Here is a 22,708-nt window from a genome sequence, read left to right as displayed (position 1 = left end):
GCGGGGCTGAGGCCACTCCTGGGACCCTGGGGCCTGAAAGATGGCTTATCTGCCCCATCTGCAAGGTCCTGGTGCTCACTGAAGTAGGGAAAACTCTGCATCGTGGCTTATGGTTTGGAGCAGGAATGGCATGTCAGTGGGTCAAAGGAACAGGCAAGGCAGGCTGGCTTTCTGGGTGAGGAGCATCAGTCTTACTGGTACTGTGCCTTTTCCAGGGAGCAAGCACACCCCTTAAAGTCCTGGGCACATGTGACTATTGTGTGATACAAGGCTTGTACTTCGTGCACTGGGGTATGGCATATGGTCACCTCATCTCCTCCACACATGGGTAGCAGCAGCCCAGCCTCGGAGCCTGAATGGGAGTGAGCGGATAGCTTTGGGGACCTGGGGGCAAGGCCACCTTCATACAGGGCCACAGCTGAGAAGGCTGTTGACACAGAGGGCCTGGGCAGGTGAGTGACGTGGAGACAGGCTGGAGATGTCTGTTCTGCTGAAATATGGTGGGCCACTGTTGCGGGTACCATTGGTGTTCATTAGCTGGGAGGCTGGCTGACAGGATCTGCAGAAGGTGGGGGAAGATTCCCACACCCGTGTGTACAGTCTGTTCAGTGAAAAGAAGCCAAGGAGGCTGGGATCCTTTCATCTAGGGCAGGAAGACAGTGAGGCCACTTTCTGGGACAAGCGAGGGTGGTCCGGAGGTCCACATGAAGGGAAGCATGCCAGGGCTTGCCTGTTGATAGTGAGACCTATTGCAAGGCCTTCTCCTCTGCCACATGCAGCTCTCAAGTTCATTGTTGGGCAGATCGTGCCAACCTGCAATTCCCGTGCTGTACCTGGTACCCAGATGAAAGCCAGGGTGGGCCCACTGTGGTCAGGACAGACCAGCCAGCCACCCACTTCATCCTGATCTGATATCAGCTTCATCCTGACTGATAAACGTCTGTATGATGGTGCTAGAACCCAGCCCAGCCTTGTGGTGGTTGGAACCCCTGGAGCACCCACGAGCTCAGCTGTACAGCGCCTGTTCCCAGGTCTGCCTGTGGCACCTGTTGACTGAATTTCTGAGCTGGACCCCATTCTTAGTTCCTCATGGGTGCCCTCCTGGGTAAGGCCTGATTTGGGTACTGGACCAGGGGCTGCTGAACATGGTCACTGGCTTTCCTTATAGACCTCTGCTCTTGGACTCTTGGTTTCTGGCGGGACATTTGGGGTCCCCCTTGGAGGTGGTGGACTCACTGTCTATGTTTGTCTGCGTTTGAATTAAAAATAAATACAAGTTGAGAGATCAGAACTTTGCCAAGCTTTGGCAGAACTGGGGCATTGGGCATGCTTAGTCTTGTCTCCTTTGTTCTGGTAAATTCTGTCCTGAGGCAGAAACCCCAGAATTCAAGGGCTCTGTGTCCTGGTAGGTTTCCACCTTCTGTCTTCTGGGGCTACCCCCTTCTGTCTAATTATTCTCCTTCTGAGGCACCTTGGGCCTTGGACAGCTGAAGCCTGGCTTCCCGGCCCCCCCCCCCCCCCCCCGCAGGACTGCCTTCCTGTGGGTAGCACACAAGGAGTGCAGGCCTTGTCTGGTTCCAGGCTGCATCACTCTCTCAGGGAACCACTTTAAATGTAGGCTCTTTACCTGCTGGTGGTCACAGTACTGGGGAGGGGAGGGAGTAGAGAAAGGCCCTCTTCCACTGTGACATCACCTGTCCCAGTCTCTGTCCCCTGGATATGTTAGGTTACTATTTGATAGTGGCTGACGTGGGCCCTCCCCATGTAGGTCCTAATAATTTGGGCTTGGGGTGGGCTACCATAGCGTCGGGATTTAGAGCTGGGGATTGGACTCTGGATTCACACTGATGTCCATAAAATCTTGGTCAAGGCCCCGGCCCTGGAGACCTGAGACTTCTTCAGCTCCACAGTGGCGTGGCAGCAGGAGCTCACTTTTGGCTTGTGGGAATGGAGTTGCATAACCTGGGCTCCAGTTAGTGCTGGGCTCACACACTGGTGTTGCCCAGGGATTCATGGCTGCAGGATGGGGCTGCCAGCTCTTCGCTGCTGGCCTGGCTGCTCCTGTAGCCCACATCCCATTCCGTGAACATTCCTCCTTCAGAGCCTCACCCCGGTTCTTCACCCCCGGTTTTGTGCCCTGTAAAGGACATGTGCCTTCTGGCTGGGGAGCCTCTGAAATCGGTTCCAAGAGCCACACAGAGGAGGAGATGGCTCCCTACCGGTCTGTTGAGGCGAGGAGAATAAGGTAGGGAAGGACAGAAGCCAAGCAAGGATGCGACCTGAGGCCAGTCTAGACCCACAGCAGAGCTCTGGGTCTCCCAGGGTGGAGAGTAGACCCCGGGTGCTTTAGCTCCTGGGTGTGCAGCTAGGAAGCTCCAGGAGCCTTGAGGCAGCCCTCTGCATGGAGCCCTAAGGTCTGTCCCAAAGGGAGTGCTGTGTACCCACAGGTATGTGCATTTGTGCCTGCATCGGCCCATCACCCAGTCCATACCACCTGGGGTCCACAGACCGCCCAGGCCTTTCCTCTGGATACGGTTGGAAACAGTTCACCTGTGCTGCCAGGTGACCTTGATTGAAGATGAAGCTTGTTGAGTTCTTTCTCGTTTGTCATTTGGCCTGGTCCAGTTTTATCATCTGAAGCTATGAATAGTCCTTTATGAGTGCTCATCCAATGTGTCAGGCCGGGTAGGGCCACTGTGGTGTCTAAAGCATGGCACTGGATTACTCTTTTGTCATCATGGTCCCCAGCATCCCTCCCCCACAATCCTCGCACACATCATGGGGGAGTCATTCAAGGCCGATTTGTTAAAATCAACATCACCTAAGTCCAGTCCCAGGACCCTCTCCTTCAATAGAGGAGGAGGCTGGTGTGTCCTAACAGGGGTGGGGGTGGGGGTGGGGTGGGGAACCTTACTCAGCAGGTCTGCCTCCTCCTGCTTCACCTGCTTCTGTTTGACACACTGTTGGAGATCAGCGAGCTAAGATTTAGACTCCATCTTCTTGTCCCTTGGGGAACAGAGACCAGCTCCACGCTCAGCCTTGGCACACCGCTTAGCCTCCTAAAAACTGTTCCTGGCACATGGGGCCTAACCTCCCAGTTTCCTGGAAGGTGACATTGAGGGTCAGCAAGGAACCTCCTTAATATGTGGTCTTTAGAAACCTCGTTGAGCCCTACAGTTTGCTCACCTGCTTTGGAGGGAGTCCCTAGAAGGACCGAGAGCCATGTTGACTTGTAGGATTGGGAGAACACAGGATTTGTGCTGGGTCTGTGGTCACAGAGCTGTAAGGGCACCTGGAAACGTTGAACTTGTTAAAAAACCAAGACAAACCAAAGTGTCACAGGCGGATCGGGTTGGGGCAGCTGGGCAGTGTCCGACTCTTTCTGCAAGAGCTGGGCACATGTCACCTTTGCTATCCTTGAGCAGTGACTCTGCAGGATTCACGCTGAGTCATGGGCCACCCTCCCCCTCCCTGCCAGCCAGAGACAGCGCAGCAAGGAGGTAGGTCTGGGTCCTGAAACAGGAGCTCTCCTAACAGATATCCTGACACCCATGTCTGTGGCCTCACTTTATTAGGAGGGGATGTGAACTGGGGGCTCGAAGCTGTGAAGTGTGCTCCCTTTTACAGGTACCCGTGGACTTGCCCAGCCTGCCTTGGCCTGGGGCGGTTCATTTCACAGCGTCTTTCTGGAGGATAACCCTGGAGGGCCCTTTTTACACAGGTGTCTGTGTGTGCAGCCCAGGGCAAGGTGGCCTCCTACCTGCTTCCCCTCCATGTTCTTTCTCCAGCGACTCTTCCCCTTTCTGTCTCAATTCTTCTTGTCCCTAGAACACTTTGTCTCTCCACTGTCCCAATATCCCTGTCCCTGGAGCTTCCTTCAGTTTATGTCAGGGGCCTGTCCTGCCTTGACTCTGTCACCCCAAACCTCAGTCTTTCTCTTCCTATGATCTGGAGCATTTACCCTAGGCCAAGGCTTGGTCTGGGTCTCAGTGTCCTTGATTTTGGGGGGGCGGCTAAGCCCTTCTCCTCCACTATTTTGTTTCTTTCTGGACACACATTAAAGGACTGTGTTTACAAAATGCTTTCCGAGCAGACCCTTAGAGGGAGGCCTCACTGGGGTCCTCTGCTGGCTTCCCATTGCCTTGGGCCAGAAGAAGAAATTGCTTGTCAGTGGTCCTGCTGGGTGAATGCAAGGACTCCAGGCTGACTAGAAGGGCATCCCAGGAGTTCTAGGTTTGCTGGGCACACTTGCAGGCCTGAGGTGGGTCATCTCTTCCTTTGAATGCTCAGAATCTTGCTTGGCTTGATAGGTTTGGGTGTGGTTTGAGCCTCCTTGGGGTGGGCATAGCAACACTTTCCTATCCTTGTGTCTTTCCTGTGTGGAACTGGGCTCCTATCCAGGAAGTCAGGTCTAGAGACTGGGTCAGAAGATTTCTGACTTTGACGCCATCTGCCTACATCTCCCTTCTAGACCTGAGTAGGGTGGAAGCAAGGAGCCTCTGTCGGCCGGAACTTTCCACATGCTGCCCTAGAGCTAAACTGGGATGCTGGAGCCCAGGGGCAAAGAGAGAATGGACTTCTCACCTCACACCCCCTTTGTCCTCATGGTAGCTGCCTGTCTGTGCCCTGTTTCTGCTTTTCTTCGCTCAGTTTTAAAGGAAGGTCTGAGAAGACAGTGGGCATGGGTGACATTTTGTATGTATGCTTCCTGCATGCTTTACTTTGAAGAGTTTCTGCTTTTCTTATCGTAGAGCTGGGGGTATGAGGGAGGGAAAAGGTTTCTTGTGCGGGTTTCCATTCCTAAACTCACCGTGCATGGGTTATTTTTCTTGAGGCGGACACTCCTCTGGGCAGGGCAGCAGCTAGGAATGTGGTCACAGATCATTGGCCTGTCAATAGTGCAGAGCATTGCTGAGGCCCAAGTCAGCAAGGAGAGCCATGCTTTAACAGAGATTTTACCGTTTATTTTTTCATTAGTTTGGGCTTTAAGATATTACATTAAGACATTATTGGTCTTAACTACAAAATCTTCTGGCATGCCTGTGCAGTTGGTTCAAAGCCACTGCCTGATTTCCTGGGCCAGGCTCTTGAGTCCCCTCCTGCTCTGGAACTGGGGCTGAGAGCAGAAGCTCTTTCCACCACCCACGGCAGCTGCTCCACTGTCAGCAGGGTGACCAGATGCCCCCTAGTGGGAAGGTGGGGCACAGCATGGGAGCCATGTCCTGGGTGGGGAGTGGGAGCAGTCATGTATCAACAGTGTCCAGTTTCACGGTGAAGGGGGACGCTGCAGGGTTGGTGGATGGCCATCTGGGCAGGCAGTCTTTTCACTGACACTTAACCCCTTAACACTCCCTTCCTGTGGGGGCTCTGGTCGATCTGGAGCGCAGTTAGAGGATCCAGAGAAGACAGGGAAGGCAGAGCCAGGGCAGCAGCTGGAAGGAACACTCATTCTCCCTAAGCCTTCCACTCCATATGGACTCCGTGGGTGAGGGGCTGAGTGGGAACACGTCCCTCCCACCTAACCCACGAGGCTGTGTAGATCTAACGTTGGCTTACCTTCGCCTCTCGACTCACCCAGAGCCTCAAATGTGCTAGGCTGTCTCACCCAAGATGGTCTCCCCAGGCCCGAGGAAAGGGTGTGGACGGTCAGGGCTCCCCTTGATCTGGGCGTGTCTGGCAGAAGAGGCCGGAGGGAGGGGAAAGTGAGCCACCACAGGAGGTGACTGGAAGAGATGGACTGGGGCTAACGCTCCTTGTGGGGAGGCAGCATCTCTACCTGGAGCCCCAGGCTGGCTGGGGATCAAAGTGTAGTGGGAGTCTAGAGGAGCTAGAGAGCGCGCTGCTCACAGAGGGTGGGTGAAGGACGGGGATTTCACCAAGGAAGTGCCGATGATGGGTATGCATGGGAATGAAGGGTAGGATGTGAGCAGCGGCCCTGGCTTCCCTTCCGGAGTGTGGGGCAAGCGCTCCCCCCTCTCCGTGTTCACATGGCGGCTCTGGGGTGCTAGCAGTCTTAGGCTCTCTTGACTGGGAATAACTGAATTGTGAAATGAAAGTCACTTGAATGGTTAGAACGCTTCCTCCCCACTTAAGAATTCAGGAGGTCTCTGGTTCCAGGCTTGGTTCTGTGGTTCAACACAGATAGCAAGGAGTCAAGTTCTTTCCAGCTATCTGCTCTGCCATCTTTAGGGTCTTAGTGAGGGCTGACCTCGTGGTCACATGATAGCTGCTGCACCTCCAGACATCATATCCTCATCCAAATCCGCCACCAGAAGATATTGGCACACATATTAAAAGATTAAAAATTGGGTTTCTTAGTCTGGTTCATAAAATAATTTAAAAATGGTCCCTGGAGGAAATTCCAGGGTGGTTTTACTGGAATTTGTGATGGGGTGGGGGTGGGGGCAGCAGGTGAGCTGTAGGTCTGAGCTGTTGCCAGAAGGAGAGAGATGAAGAAGAGGGGGAAAGAAACCCACACGGGTTGATTAGACCAGCTCCGGTCTGCTGAGGAGGTCACTAAGCGCTCTCCCCCTACCCCCCCAGATAAATGGCTGCATGGTGGATGGAGGAGAGGCAGCTTCAGAAAAAGAGGGAGACATCCCAGAGTGTCTGGGAACTCATACCCAGGCTTTGGCCAGTATCGGAAAAAAAAGAAATAGAAGACAAGGAGAAGTTACGTTTTTACGAGTACCTCAGAAAAGCCAGCAGGTTCTGCAGAGACATTCCCAGAGCATTTGCAGTGAGAGCGGGTTCTGGGAGGGACAAGAGCATCATCTCATTCAAGGGATAACTTTAGTCTTCTCACCTTAGCATGTCTTCAGGTAAACCAAACTTGGGGAGGGAAGTTGGGGGGTGGTCCTGGCCAGGTGATTGACAGGCCAGCTGCATTAACCCTCAGGAGGGGACAATAGTAGAGAATGCTTGTCTCTGGTCTCCTGACCTGGTAACCAGTGGTCTCTTTATGACACCTGTGGTTTTGAATGTCACCTAGTGGGACTCCTGTGGCGGGCAGCCTTTTCAGACTGGCTTCTGTCACCTTCCTCTATGTCTTCATGGCTTGTATAGGAAGCCACGTGCAAGTCTTCACGGCTTGTGAGTAAGAATGCTTGTGAATAAGGAGCTTGTGGCAGCTCCTCCCTTTCATGGATACTGGTACCCTACTGAAACATTACCGGGGCGTCCTTAGCTAAGGGACTTCAAGTGCCAGAGTCTCTCACCTGGGGAGTTTACACTGAAGAGGGTACTGGTGTACCCCTCCCACTCCCCTACCTCTTGCCTGGGCATCAGAAAGCCTGGCTGCAGACTCCTGCTGTGAAACCTTCCCTAGCCTCAGAAACGAACCTGGAACTCTCACATTTGGTTTGCCGTGTGGGCTCTGAGTCCTCTCTTCAGAGACCCTGCCATGCTGTCTGTCTCGTGTGCTGGCCTGAGCTCTCCTTGGAGCCTCCACCACGGCTGTTGCCTCTCTGTCTGTCTGTCCACGATGTTAGTAACTTTCATCATAAACTATACTCCCCGGTAATATGTCCCAGTTTCCTTGAATCCCCTCTGAAGCCGTTCAGTTTGTTCACTTCCTTTTAGTGCTGAGCAGTATTGGATTGTATGGATGCACCAAAGTCTGTCTGTCCTGCTGAAGGACATCTTGTTTGCTATGTTTGGGATTCATTAATAAGGCTTCTACAAACCTCGTCATACGGATGTGACAAAAGTCCGGTTCGGTTGGGTGAATTCTTAGGAGCATGATACCGGATTGAGTGGCAAGACTGGGCTCTAGCAACTCACAGTTCAAAGCCATCTCTCCCGGCAGCCGCCCACATTTGTATTCCCACTAGCAAACACGAGAGGTTTATTTCTCACCTTTTTTATCTTTAGCTAACACAAGCTAAAGTATCACTGTGTACAAAATTTCGTGGGCATGTGTGAGACTACCTGTAGAGTAACTTTTTCATCCCACGATACATCAGCAGATTACTTTTCAAAAAGAATTTTATCCACAGCACCTGAAAATGCTCATTTTCACACCCATGTTTGACTGCGTCCTACCAAACTTGAGTATTTTGGCAATTTGACAAGTGAAAAAGGTATTTCCCACAAGTGACAGTGACAGAGTGTTCTGTCCGACTGCTTGGGTGAGATTCTTTCTCTGGTGACATTCAGGATGTGTAATGTTGGGTAAGTTACTGAATGTCTCTGGACTTCAGTCCCTCCACCTATAAAGTGAATTAAGCAGCGGTCCTTGCCTTGTTAATTGGACTTGAAGGCTCAAAAGAATCCATCGTGTAAATGCTAACACCGCCCCTGTCTCTAAATATGTGGTAAGTTAATGAATATTATTATGTAAGATGTTTGTGACAGTTTGGGTTTCTGGGCTTATGATCTGGCAGTTCATATCGATTCCTTCTTTTCTCTGGATTTTTCTTTTGCATATTAATTGACTGGAGTTCTTTGTGTCTTAATAAACTTCATATATACGTCATTTGTATTTTTTTTTTTTTTATCAAAGTGTTTGATTTGTCTCTGGTTCTGAACCAGTGTGACATTCTTCTCTGGGACACAGCTCATGTAGGCCCATGTTTCCCATCTATGGTTCCTTCTAAGGACTGTCACACCAGCCAAGCCAATGTATTTTTCAGTAAGGGAGGAGACTGGCCGAGGCGGGGCAAGCAACCTGCCTAAGGACACCAGGGAGTTAGTGTCCAGTTCAGACCTTCTATCGGTTTCTTAGGTTTGGCCTTTACTCTTAGAAAGAGGAGGGAGCTTTAGAGGGTTAGGGAAGAGAAGGTCCGAGTCACCAAGATAGGCAGCTTCAACGTGTCCCCCTCCCAGAACCCAGGAGCCTGGGTCCCTTGCTCTGGTAAGTTTGGACTATCCAAATGGAGGATATGAGTTCACTGAGAGAGGCTCCCTGCTTGGTTTGTGGTTGAAGAACAGGTGTGTGTGTGTGTGTGTGTGTGTGTGTGTGTCCATGTAGTATTTTGAGATTGGTATAGCTTCAAACTGAAGCTCTTCCTGACTTCCGAGTGAAGGAACTACCAGTGTGAGCCACTAGGCCTGGCTCAATGTGTCTGGTCTTGATAAAGTTCCCCAGCATCGGAATGTAGAACAAGACTTTGAACTGGATGAAAATGATAGTCAGGCCTCAGCTGTTCCGCTGTCTGTTTCACAGTGCTCCTCAACTTGTGATGGGCTGTGTCCTGATCAACTCACCCATGTTCAAACCTGGCCTAAGTCAAAAATGCATTTAATATGTGCAGCCTCCCTCAGCCCTGGCTTAGCGGAAGCTCAACCTAGAGTATCCTATCCTTTTCTGGACTCGGTAGCATTCTCTACATCTCCCAAGGTTGGGAGCCAATGAAAAAGCCTGTGGGTATACCTGGCTTCCCTCATCTTCATTCTTATCACTCTAGTTCTCACAGCGACAGGAAGTGGCATGTTAGTCCATTTCCTAAATGCTGCAGGTCAGATGACTTACAAAGAACAAGGGTTATTCGGTTCGTGATGCTGAAGGCTGGGATGTTGGCGATCAGGTGGCCGTATCTGGTAAGGCTCTTTCTGCTGGTAGGGATTTAGCAGTTGACCCGAGCGTAGCACCTAGACATAAGGTCCTATGTGTCCTACTGCCCTTTCCTGCCTTTCTATAGCCACAGTCCTATGGGGCCAGGGTCCCACCTCAACAGCTTCAGTTAGTCTCTGGATGAGCCCCATCATTCCCTCTGTGTAGTGTGGAGACAAAGACCGGCAGGCCAGGAGTGTGCCTGAGGAACGGGTAGAGCTGGCACTGCTCCCAAGCCTGGCCTACCACTACCAGGCCACTTGTCAAGGTTTGCAGTAAATCGGTAAGTTGCACAAGAAACATGGCTTGGCAGGGCCTCCTCTCACAGGTCACCTAGTACAGCCTCAAGTCAGGCCAAGCCACCAGGGCTGTCCAAGGCTCTCACATCATAGCTTTCCTCTTTGTGCTTCTCAGGCTTGCTTCTACACCCTGGACATCCTGTCTAAGCCCGGATGCCTCTCCTGATTGAAGGGCCCCCCGCTGTACCCTGGAACTCTCTGCTGGGCTAGCATTCTAAAGTCATTCCTTCAACCACTCATTCAGTAAACACTGCCTGAGACCTGCGGTGAGCTGTGCACTGTAACCAGCACACTGGGGAAACAGGCCCAGAGACCAGGTTATGGCCTTCTCTACAATCTGGAAGCTACTGGCAGAGAGGGAGCTGCTGAGCTCCTTTGGCTGAACTCAGCCCAGTGCTGGTGGCACCTGCTAACACCTGCGAGGTGGCTGGTGCTGTGGTCCAGGCTGAGGGATCAGAGACGTCACCTGAGCAGAGGCAGAGGCCCCTAAAGGAGGAAGGAGGTTGCTTCTGGAAGGTTCTGAAGAGGTAGGATGAACTGGAAGAGGTGTGGAAGAGCCCCAGGGGACATGAACAGCCCGGCAAAAGAGCCGGAGATGCCTGATTGGGGAAGGCAACCCTGGGCAGGTTCCAAAATGGAAAGAACCGTCCTGATGTTTAGGACCAGGACTCTTCTGCCTGGCTGCATGTTGACCCTGAAGGCTTTGCTGTCCCAGTGGCAAAGGGGCCTGAGTGGGGTGCCTTCTGTCCCCCAGGGCTGCCTAGGATCCACACTCCTAGCTCGACTTTTTCCGATTGTCGTCTCCAGGCCTGGCTGGAAGCCTGGAAAGTCCACAGCTGGGCAGTGGCCTCCTGAGGAGGGAGTGGAGCCTCTGTCTGATGGACTGGAGCCTCCCTGTACCTAGCCTTTTGGGGGAGCCCGAGCCAGGTGTCCTGTAACTGCATGCCTTCCAGACTTGGTGCTGAAAAGCTTGGTGCAAGCCGGAGGAACTGGCCTGAGCCCCCGCCAGGAGGATGCTCTCCATCCGAGGAACGAGCTATGTCCAGTGCTGACAGAACCAGGCGTCAGCAGGCCTGAGCCCCCGCCAGGAGGATGCTCTCCATCCGAGGAACCAGCTATCTCCAGTGCTGACAGAACCAGGCGTCAGCAGGCCTGAGCCCCCGCCAGGAGGATGCTCTCCATCCGAGGAACGAGCTATCTCCAGTGCTGACAGAACCAGGCATCAGCAGGCCTGGGCCTGCCACAGTGTGGACAATGACATGTAACTGTCATCAAGCAAGAAGTGCAACCCAGGTTGAGACAGAACCCTTGCCGTGGCACCCGAGTTCTTGATTCGACATGCTTATGGTACGTCCTTGTTCTTTTTTAAGAGTTGCATTTATTTTTGATTGCTACAAGAAAACATAAAACTGTACATATCACCATGTGATGACTTGATACATGCATACATTTACATTGTTTAAATGAGCTTAAATATATCTAACTCCCCAAACATCATTTCTTAAGCCTCACAAACCCCATTCTGTTTGAATGTAGAGTGTGTGCTTTCTTAAAGGAATAATGTAGAACTTTTCCCCCCCTTCCTTACTCCATCGTGAGCTTCTCAGGGATGGGGATACTGGCTCTTAGGTTTGTTTTCTAGCACTTGTTCCTGAGGATGGCCTTAAAGGGAACACAGAGTTTTAAAAGGTCAAAGTGGGGCCTGAAGTGACTGACCAGGCCAAAGTCTCAGCCAGGAGGGAGTGGAACCCTGGAAAGTAGCTGCTGAGACCACTGTTGCCCTAAAGATTTGCAGGTCTCCACTGGCATCAGATGAGCCCCTCATCTGGAGAAAAGCCACGGGGACCCGAAGGGATGAAGGTCAAAACTTAAGATCTAGGAGCCTGCAAAACTCTCCTATTTAGGGAAGGGATTTGGAGCGTATACCTGGGGTCTCATCCCCACCCTCAGCATTGGGTACTCCTGGGGTCTCATCCTCCCCTCAGCATTGTATACTCCTGGGGTCTCATCCTCCCTCAACATCGGGTACTCCTGGGGCCTCATCTCATCCCCCTCAGCACACTTCTATGTTCTGATTCAGCACCAAGAACTTTCCACCTTGAACCCCCGGATCTGTCTGTCCCAGCGTTTCCTGTGGTCACAGGAGTAAGTCCAACCCACCCACAGGCTCCCAAACCCAGCGACTCAACAGCTTCCTGAACGGCCTGTGATCATCAAGGGGCAGGAAGTGGTAGATACAATATCTAAGCCTCCTCACCCTGGAATGGGACAGTTCTGAGGGGTTGTTGCATAGGATGGGGGAGGGTGATGGATGAAGCCTCATTTACAGATTATATGGGTCATTGCCAAACAAAGGCGTTTCTTGTTTTTGTTTTGTTTTTCACAACTCGTTTTTGTTTTGACAAATCACAGTTGACCAGTGTCACATGTGTACCATTTACTAATGCTGGTGACCTGGACAACTAACCCAGATGTCTCTACTAATCCCACACCAGGGTCTGCTCAAGGTGATAGGATGAAGGAGGGTAGCAGCGGCAGGCAGAAACGCTGCCTTCTCTGTGCACACTGTGGTCCCTTCGTGGCGGTCAGCCTCTCCCTGGTTAGCTTTTCAGACTCCGGGTTTTCTTACACTGCCTTTGGATGGGTGACTTTTAACCAGGGCCCACACGACTCCCACATGTGGGGACTGGGAGGCATCTCTGGACATCATTCCTCTTCCCTCCTGTGTTGTTCACAGGTCCCTTCCACAGGCCACCACTCCGTGTTCATGGCTCCTCACAAAGGTCTTTTAAGCAACTTTCCTTCCTTCTCAGCCCTCGTGACTCCCTTGAGCCGTGGCTGGTTCTGCCACCTGGGATGCTGCAGCAAGGTGAGGCTGTGGATCCCTTGACTCTGGGTCTGCCGTGAGCAAAGGCCTGGATGCCTAGAGCTCCTTACCTAGCTAGGGTTCTGTCTGGGCCACATCCTTCCAAGCGCTTGGCATCTTATTCAGATCACTGAAATGAAGGCACACGTTTGCAGAATAATAGCAGTGGAACTTCTCGTAAAGCAGCGCAGGAGTGTAGATCAGGAAGAAGTACCCTGTCAAGACTGACAGCAGCACAGTCTGGAGACTTGGCTTCGTGGTTAAGGACAGTGCCTGCTCCTCTTCCAGGGGACTGGAGTTCTGTTGCGGGTACCTATGCAGGGCAGCTAGAAAAGCCTGTAACTCAAGCATGGGATCCTGCGCCCTCTTCTGGCCTCTGCAGGCACCTGCACATATGTGGCAGACAAACATAAATACAAACTGAACCAATCTTAAAAGATCTTAAAGAGTGACATCAACTCTCACGAGTGAGAAAGAACTCAGGAGTTCTGACTATTGTTTGGGGCTTTTTTTTATGAGGTTCAAGCGAAGGAGGAGTTCCGTTACCAGAGGTGTGATTTTAAATTTTTTTTCTTCTTCTCCTTTTCCTCTTCCTCTTTCTATTATTGTTATTGTTATTATTATTATTGTTGTTGTTGTTGTTGTTGGCTTAAATCTTGTTCTTTCCATTCCTATGTGACTAGCACCTACTGGCTGAAGACCTATGGGCATCCCACAGGGATCAGGGCCCTGCTTGAGCAAGCCTGAAGACCTTTCACTCTAGCTTTACTGTTTTTAAATCCAAGTGCCCCCACTTCCGTCTTTCCCACGATTTCAGCAGAGCCAGAGGCAAATAAAGGAAACTACGGGAACAATGAGTGAGAGCTGTGCTTTCTGGCTGGCTCGGCCGGCCTCACAGACTCCACACTTTTCCCTGAAGCTGTGAGCGGAAGTCGAGGTCAGGTGCATACAGGACTGGAGGAGATACAGCTCTGCAGGGCAGTGCCTGGAAGGTGATGCAGTTTGTGTTTCCAAATCTTCCATTCATAGAATCAACAATTGGCCTGTTTATGAAGTGCTCACTTGGCATGTATTTATATGTGCCTTCCGTGTGCCAGGCATCTAGCTGTGTTTTGGCTGCTTGCAGATTCCACCCACAAGGAGTTCATAGCCAGGGGGAGAGAAATTGTGTTGAGTAAAACAGTCTATGTATGGTGTGATTAAAGCTCACTCCCGCCTACCTGTTGGAACAGTCCCCTCCAGGATCTTCCTGCCTTTCAGAGTATTTCTTGTCCAGCATGGCGGCAAACACCTTTAACCCCAGCACCGGGAGGCAGAGGCAGGTAGAACTCTTAGTTCAAGGCCAGCCTTAGTTCAAGGCCAACCCTGTCTCAAAATGTCAACGCAAGAACAATAAAAATTTCAAAAAATGTTTCTGTACACAAACACTGCAGTTCAGATGGGGCCCTGCTCAGGTTTTATCTGGGTGACTTTGCTTGCAGAGAGGATGCCCTTTAGTGTCAGAATGAGAGGAACCGGAGACAAGAAGTTATGCAGTGAGTGGGTCCCAGGCAGCCGCCGGCACAAAGAACAAAGCAGAGGCGGCAGCGGGGAGGGGGAGGGCAAGTATTCCTCTGGTCCGGCACCGGCCGATGGTAGCTGGCACGCGGCTGTGGTGTTCTGTTTTTCCCACCCACCGGCCCCAGGAAGCTGGATTGGACACGCACACTTTTCTCTGGAAATTAACCCCTGCCCCCTGCAGGCCCCGGGGTGGCTATGCATCCTGGTTCCCCACTGCGCTTCCTTTATATGAATCCAACTGTCCGTCTGGGGCTATTGCTTTGATGGCAAGATTTGGAGGTTCCTTGTCATCTGCGTGAGTGAGTGAGTGAGCGGGTGGCACAGGGCTTGGGCAGGAGGCATTCAGCTGCGGTAAGGGAGAGGAAGGGCCATGAGGAAAGGGGATATACATGGCATGTTGATGAGTGCATGAAGCTGAGACGTGAACATACCCCGTGACTTTCTTCCTTGGAGCACCTCTCTCTCTCTGAGGTCCCGCTCCCCTCCTTCCCCAGAGCCTTTCTCTGTCAGGTGAGATGGACGAACAGGTGAAGGGCAGGGGATGATGGCTCTGCTGTTGGAAGCAGTGGGCAGCTTTAACTTTTCGCCACAGGACAGGCGACCCTGTGTTCCCTCGGTGACCCTCTGTTGGTGCCACGGGGTCTTGCAGCTGCCACAGTGCCCCGACAGCGTGTCTTCTCGCCCTTTCAACTATTTATGCCACACACTAACTGTTCCCAGCAGTAAGGGAAGACCTGGCAGTCCCTCCCCAGGCAGCTTCCCAAGCCCCATCTCTACCTCTCCTCCCCTCCCTTCCAATCCAACGAGCCCCTGTCTGATTTCCAGTAACCACTTCCCTGCTTCTTAGTTTATTATCCAAGTATGCATACCTAGACCCTACAGTTAAGTCTTGCCTGTTTTAGAAAACTACGAATGCCTTTCAAATGCCAGCTAGTACATAAATCGTCCTTTAGTGCCCGCCCCCCGTAATTTATTTGTTAAAGACTCAAATCATTTTTAGTTCCTCAAAGTTTGGGTTTATTTATTTATTTTACGTCCCGACAGCAGTTTCCTCTCCCTCCTCCTCCCAGGCCCTCCCCACAATGCCCTCACTTCCCCAGATCCACTCCTCTTCCTTTCCTTCAGAAAAGAGCAAACTTTCCATGGATATCGACCAGCCATGGCACATCAAGTTGCCATAAGACTAGATACCTCCTTTCCTACTAAGGCTGGATGAAGCAACCTGGAAGGGGAAAGGTTCCCAGAAGCAGGCCACAGAGTCAGAGACAGCTCCTGCTCTTACTGTTAGGAGTCCCACAAGAAGACCAAGCCACACAGCTGTCACATATATGCAGAGGGCCTAGATCAGCCCCATGAGGCTCCCTGGTTGGTGGCTCAGTCTCTGTGAGCCCCTGTGAGCCCAGGCTAATTGATTCTGTGGGTTTTCTTGTGGTGTCCTTGACCCCTCGGGCTCCTACAATCCTTCCTCCCCCTCCCTCACAGGATTTCTTGAGCTCTGCCTAATGTTTGGCTGTGGGTCTCTGCATCTGTTTCCATCAGTCTGGGGTGAAGCCTCTCTGATGACAACTGGGTTAGGCATCAATCTATGAGTATAGCAGAATATCATTGACTTCTATTTTTTTTTTTTTTTTGCCAGTCATGCTTGGTTCTATCCTAGGTCTCTGGGCTGTTCAGCCTCTGGGTCCTGGCCCTCCAGGCAGGGTCAGGGCTCCCTCTCATGGCATTGGTCTCAAGCTGGACCAGTCATTGGTTGGCCACTCACCCAATTTCTGTACCACCTTTACCCCAGCATATCTTGTAGGCAGGACAAATTGTAGGCAAAGGTTTTGTGGCTGGGTTGGGGTCCCAGTTCCTCCACTGGAAGTCTTTCCTGGCTACAGATGGCCCATTCAGGCTCTGTATCCTCAAATGCTAGGAGTCAGCTAGAGTCAATTCACAGTTCCTGGAAGTTCCATTGGACTAGCTTTCTAGCTTGTTCTAGAGATGCCCTCCAACTCCAGCTGTATCCCCCAGTACTCTCTCCCTCCATCCTTCCCCCACCTTATGCCTCCTGTTCCCAACTCCATTCCCCCATCTAGACTCCTCCTCCCATCTACCAGCTGCATCTAATCTATTTCCCCTTCACAGTGGGATTCATTGAGCCCTTCCTGTTACTTAGCTTCTCTGGGTCTGTAGATTGCAGCATGGTTCTCCTTTACATTACAGCTAATATCCACCTGTAAGTGAATACATACCATGTTTGTCTTTCTGGGTTATCTTTTTTTATTTTATTTTATCATTTTATGTGTATGGGTATTTTTTTAAAGATTTATTTATTTATTATGTACACAGAAGAGGGTGACAGATCTCATTACAGATGGTTGTGAGCCACCATATGGATGCTGGGAATTGAACTCAGGACCTCTGGAAGAGCAGTAGGTGCTCTTAATCTCTGAGCCATCTCTACAGCATCTTTCTGGGTTACCTTATTTGGGATGATTTTTTTTCTAGTTCCATCCATTTGCCAGTAAATTTCTTTTTTTTTTTAATTAAAAAATACATGTGTTAGGTTTATTGAAAAATACAGTCATAATCTAATGCCTAGAACATAGATGGTACGTTCATAGAGAATTGTTTAAGTATTAGTTTACAAAAATTATGTTTCATTATGTTCTTTTTTCCAAATAAAATTTGGTTTTATTATTTTTTTCTCCCTTCTTCATCACCCCCAATACATTGTTAAAAGATTTTAAAAATATATTGACTTGACAAAAATATTTTAAAATTTTGTTTCCATGGTGTCAAATTCAAAATATCGGTGACCCCCCTGCAGGAGGGCGGGGCCGGGAGGAAGCCGATGCGCGCTCTGTGGAACTGACGAGACCAAAGCTGCAGGAAAATGGACAGCGAGGTACAACGAGATGGAAGGATCTTGGATTTGATTGATGATGCTTGGCGGGAAGACAAGCTGCCATACGAGGATGTGCGATCCCACTGAGTGAGCTTTCGGAGCCTGAGCAGGACAACGGCGGCACCACAGAGTCTGTGAAAGAGCAGGAGATGAAGGTGACAGACCTGGCCTTGCAGTGCCTCCAGGAGAACGTCCCACCGGCTGGAAACTGACCCTGGCTTTCTTTCCCATGGATCGGGTTTTCAAAACTATGTAGATAAAACATGTTTCCTCTCTGTCTCCGAATTCAGATCTTTGAGTAATAAATCAACACTCAAAAATAAAAAAAACTCAAAATATCTAACAGAATGTCCAATACTGAGGTCAATAGTATGATTTCTTTTACTATTAATTTAATTTTTTATTTTATGCATATGGGTGTTTTGTCTGCATGTGTCTGTGTACCAATTGTATCCCGGTGCTCATGGAGGTCAGAAGAGGGTGTTGCATCCCCCGGAACTGGAGCTGTGGGTGTTTGTGAGCCACCAGGTGGGTGCTGGACCAACTGGGTCCTCTGGAAGAGCAGCCAGTTCTCTTAACCCCTGAGCCATCTCTCCAGCCTTGGGCTTCTTTAATTTATTTATTTACTTTTTCTTATTAAGAATTTTTTTTATTCATTTTACATACCAACCACAGATCCCCCTCTCCTCTCTCCTCATGCTTCCCCCAAGTCTCCCCACTCCAGCTCACCCCCATCCCCTCTTCCTAAAAGGTAAGGCCTCCCATGGGGAGTCAGCAAAGCATGGTACGTTCAGTTGAGGCAAGTACAAGCCCCTCCCCCTGCATCAAGGCTGTGCAAGGTGTCCCACCATAGGTAATGGGCTCCAAAAAGCCAGCTCATGGACCAGGCATGGATCCTGATTCTATAGCCAGGGGCCCCTTAAACAGATCAAGCTACACAATTGTCTCGCTCACTCAGAGGGCTTAGGCCAGTCCCATGGAGGCTCCACAGCTGTAGGTTTAAAGTTCATGAGTCCCCACTAGCTTGGTTCAGTTGTATCTGGAAGTTTCCATCATGATCTTGATGCTCCTTGCTCATAGAATTTCTCTTTCCTCTCTTTGACTGGACTTCTGGAGCTCAGCCTGGTGCTTGACTGTGGGTCTCTGCATCTGTTTTCATCAGCTACTGGATGAAGGCTCTAGTTTCTTTGAGGCTGTGTGTTGTAGTCTGGTTATTCTTTGCTTTACATCTAGTATTCACTTATGAATGAGTACATACCTTGTTTGTTTTTCTGAGTCTGGGTTACCTCACTCAGCATGATATTTTCTAGTTCCATCCATTTGCCTGCAAATTGCATGATGTCATTGTTTTTTACTGCTGAGTAGTATTCCATTGTGTATATGTACCATATTTTCTTTATCCATTCTTCAGTTGAGGGGCATCTGGGTTGCTTCCAGGTTCTGGCTATTATGAATAATGCCAGCAGATTTCATGATGTCATTGTTTTTAACAGCTGAGTAATACTCCATTGTGTAAATGTACTACATTTTCTTTATCCATTCCTTCAGTTGAGGGACATCTAGGTTGTTTCCAGGTTCTGGCTATTACGAATAAAGCTGCTATGAACATAGTTGTGCAACTGTCTTGTGGTATGATGGAGTGTCCTTTGGGTAAATGCCCAGGATGATGTAGCTCTGTCTTGACGTAGATTGATTCCCAATTTTCTGAGAAACTACCATATTGATTTCCAAAGTGGCTGTATGAGTTTGCACTCCCACCAGCATTGGAGGAATGTGTCCCTTGATCCACATCCTCTCCAGCATGAGCTGTCACTTGTGTTTTTGATCTTAGCCATTCTGACAGGTGTAAGAAGGGAATCTCAGAGTCATTTTGATTTTCATTTCCCTGATGACTAAGGATGTTGAACATTTCTTTAAGTGATTCTTGGCCATTTGAGACTCCTCTGTTGAGAATTCTCTCTTTAGATATGTAACCCATGTTTTAATTGGATTATTTGGTTTGTTGACATCTAGTTTCTTGAGTTCTTTATATATTTTGGTTATTAGCCCTTTGCCAGATGTGGGGTTGGTGAAGAACTTTTCCCATTCTGTAGGCTGCTGTTTTGTCCTTTTGACAGTGTCCTTTGCCTTACGGAAGCTTTTCAGTTTCATGAGCTCTCATTTATTAACTGTCAGTCTTAGTGTCTGTGCTACTGGTGTCCTGTTCAGGAAGTTGTCTCCTGTGCCAGTGCATTCAAGGATGTTCCCCACTTTCTCTTCTGTCAGGTTCAGTGTAGCTGGATTTGTGTTGAGGTCTTTGATCCACTTGGACTTGAGTTTTGTGCAGGGTGATAGATATGGATCTATTTGCATTCTTCTACATGCAGTCATACAATTAATCCAGCACCACTTGTTGAGGATGCTTTTTTTCCCATTGTATAACTTTGGCTTCTTTGTCAAAAAACAAGTGTTCATACGTGTGGATTTATTTCTGGGTATTTGATTAGATTGCATTGATCAACCTGTCTGTTTTAATGCCAATACCATGTGGTTTTTATTACTATTTTTCTACAGTAGAGCTTGAAATCAGGGATGGTGATGCCTCCAGAAGTTCTTTATTGTTCAGGATTGTTTTAGCTATCCTGGTTTTTTTTGTTTTTCCATATGAAGTTGAGTGTTATTCTTTCAAGGTCTGTAAAGAATTGTGTTGGGATTTTTATGGGAATTGCATTGAATCTGCAGATTGCTTTTGGTAAGATGGCCATTTTTACTATGTTAACTCTACTGATCCATGAGCCTGGGAGCTTTTTCTATATTCTGATATCTTCTCCAATTTCTTTCTTCAAAGTCTTGAAGTTTTTGTTTTACAGGTCTTTCACTTGCTTGGTTAGAGTTACCCCAAGGTATTTTATATTATTTGTGGCTATTGTGAAGAGTACTGTTTACCTAATTTCTTTCTCAGCCCATTTATTGTTCGTATATAGGAGGGCTACTGTTTTTTTTTTTTTTTTTTTTTTTTTTTTTTTTGTGGAGGGGTTAATTTTGTATTCAGCCACTTCACTGAAGGTGTTTATCAGCTGTAGTAGTTCCCTGGTAGAATGTTTGGGGTCACTTTTGTATACTATCATATCATTTGCAAATAGTGATACTCTGACTTCTTTTCTAATTTGTATCCCCTTGATCTCCTTTAGTTGTCTTATTGCTCTAGCTAAAACTTCAAGTGCTATATTGAATAGGGATGGAGAGAGTGGACAGCTTTGTATTGTCCCTGGTTTTAGTGGAATTGCTTTGGATTTCTCTCTAATTTGATGTTGTCTATAATAGACTTGCTGTGCATTGCCTTTGTTATGTTTAGGTGTGCTCCTTGTGTCCCTGATCTCTCCAGGACCTTTATCACGAGGGGTGTTAGATTTTGTCAAAGGCTTTTTTCAGCATCTAATGAGATGATCATGTGTTCTGTTTTGTTGTTGTTGTTCAGTTTGTTTATATGTGGATTAAACTGACAGATTTTCGTTTGTTGGACCACCCCTGTATCTCTGGGATGAAGCCCAGTTGATCATGGTGGATGATCTTTTTGATGTGTTCTTGGATTTGGTTTGTCAGTATTCTATTGAATATTTTTGCATTAATGTTCATGAGTGTAATTCTCTTTCTCTGTTGCATCTTTGTGTGGTTTGAGTATTAGGGTGACTGTGGCCTCATAAAATGAATTTGGCAATATTCTTTCTGTTTCTATTTTGTGGAATTATTTGAGGAGTATTGTACTAGCTCTTCCTTGAAAGTCTGGTAGAAATCTGTGCTAAAACCATCTGGCCCTGGGCTTTTTTTGGTTGGGAGACTTTTAGTGACTGCTTCTATTTCCTTAGGGGTCATAAGTCTATTTAAACTGTTTATCTGATCTTGATTTGATTTTGGTAAGTGACATCTATCATGAAAATTGTCCATTTCCTTTAGATTTTCCAATTTTGTGGAGTACAGGTTTAACTATGGCCTAATGATTCTCAGGATTTCCTCAGTGTCTTTTAGGCAACCTTTTCATTTCTGGTTTTGTTAATTTGGATATTCTTTCTCTGCCTTTTGATTAGTTTGGAGAAAGGCTTGTCTATCTTGTTGATTTTCTCAGAGAACCAACTCTTTATTTCATTAATTCTTTGTACTGTTCTCTTTGTTTCCATTTTATTGATTTCAGCCCTCAGTTTGATTATTTCCTGCCATCTACTCCTCTTAGGTGTGTCTGTTTTTTTTTTTGTTTTTTTGTTTTTTTGTTCTAGAGCTTTCAGGTGTGCTCTTAAGTTGCTAGTGTGAGATCTCTCCAATTTTTTATGTAGGCACTTAGTGCTATGAACTTTACTCATATTACCACTTTCATTGTGTCCTGTAAGTTTGGGTATGTTGTGCATCCATTTTCACTGAATTCTAGGAAGTCTTTAATTTCTTTATTTCTTCCTCGACTCAGTGGCAACTCAGTAGAGAGTTGTTCTGTTTCCACGAGTTTGTAGGTTATCTGTTGTTGAAATCCAGCTTTAATCCACAGTGGTCTGATAGGATACAGGGACTTATTTCTGTTTTCTTGTATCTGTTGAGACTTACTTTGTGATAAAGTATATGGTCGGTTTTGGAGAAGGTTCCATTAGTTTCTGAGAAGTTATAATTTTTTGTGTTTTGGTGAAAAGTTCTATAGGTATCTGTTAGGTCTATTTGAGTCATAATGTCTGCTAGTTTCATTATTTCTGTTTAGTTTCTCTCAGATGACCTGTCCATTGGTGAGTGTTATATAATAAAGTCTCCCACTATTAATGTGTGAGGTTCAATGTGTGACTTAAGCTTTAGTAATGTTACTTTTGCAAATGTGGGTACCCTTGCATTTGGGGCATAGATGTTCAGAATTGAGACATCATCTTGGTAGATTTTTTTCATTGATGAGTATGAAGTGTCCTTCCCCATCTCTTGATTAATTTTGGTTGGAAGTCTATTTTGTTAGATATTAGAATGGCTACACTAGCTTTCTTCTTGGGTCTATTTGCTTGGAAAATCTTTTTCCAACCCCTCACTCTGAGGTAATGTCTATCCTTGATGTTAAGGTGTGTTTCTTAGATGCAGCAAAATGATGTATCCTGTTTTCAAATCCATTCTGCTAGCCTGTGTCTTTTTATTGGGTAATTGAGTCTATTAATATTGAGAGATATTAATAACCAATGATTGTTAATTCCTGTTATTTGATGATGTTGTTGTTGGTAGTGTGTGTGTGTGTGTGTGTGTGTGTGTGTGTGTATTTCCCTTCTTTTGGTTTTTCTGGTATGAAATTTTTTATTTCCTGTGTTTTCTTGGGTATAGTTAACCTCTTTGGATTGGAGTTTTCCTTCTTGGTTTTGCCATGGAATATCTTGTTTTTTCCATGTGGGTGATTGAAAGTTTTGCTGGGTATGGTAGTCTGGGCTGGAATCTGTGGTCTCTTTGAGTATGCAAGACATCTGTTCTGTTCCTTCTGGCTTTTGGAGTCTCTGTTGAGAAGTTGGGTGCAATTCTATTACAGTTCTGCCTTTATATGTTACTTGGCCCTT

At 48.1% G+C, this 22,708-nt stretch overlaps 1 pseudogene; it reads left to right on the top strand.

The window, feature by feature from the left end:
• The first annotated feature begins 17,063 nt into the window (after positions 1 to 17,063).
• LOC102905870 (anaphase-promoting complex subunit 13 pseudogene) lies at positions 17,064 to 17,497 on the top strand (annotated as a pseudogene).
• Positions 17,498 to 22,708: the final 5,211 nt, after the last annotated feature.

Source organism: Peromyscus maniculatus, chromosome 9, assembly GCF_049852395.1.
Source record: "Peromyscus maniculatus bairdii isolate BWxNUB_F1_BW_parent chromosome 9, HU_Pman_BW_mat_3.1, whole genome shotgun sequence".
Classification (NCBI taxonomy): Eukaryota; Metazoa; Chordata; class Mammalia; order Rodentia; family Cricetidae; genus Peromyscus; species Peromyscus maniculatus.
The sequence above is the reverse complement of the archived record's forward strand: the minus strand, read 5'-3'. Positions and strand labels throughout refer to the sequence as shown.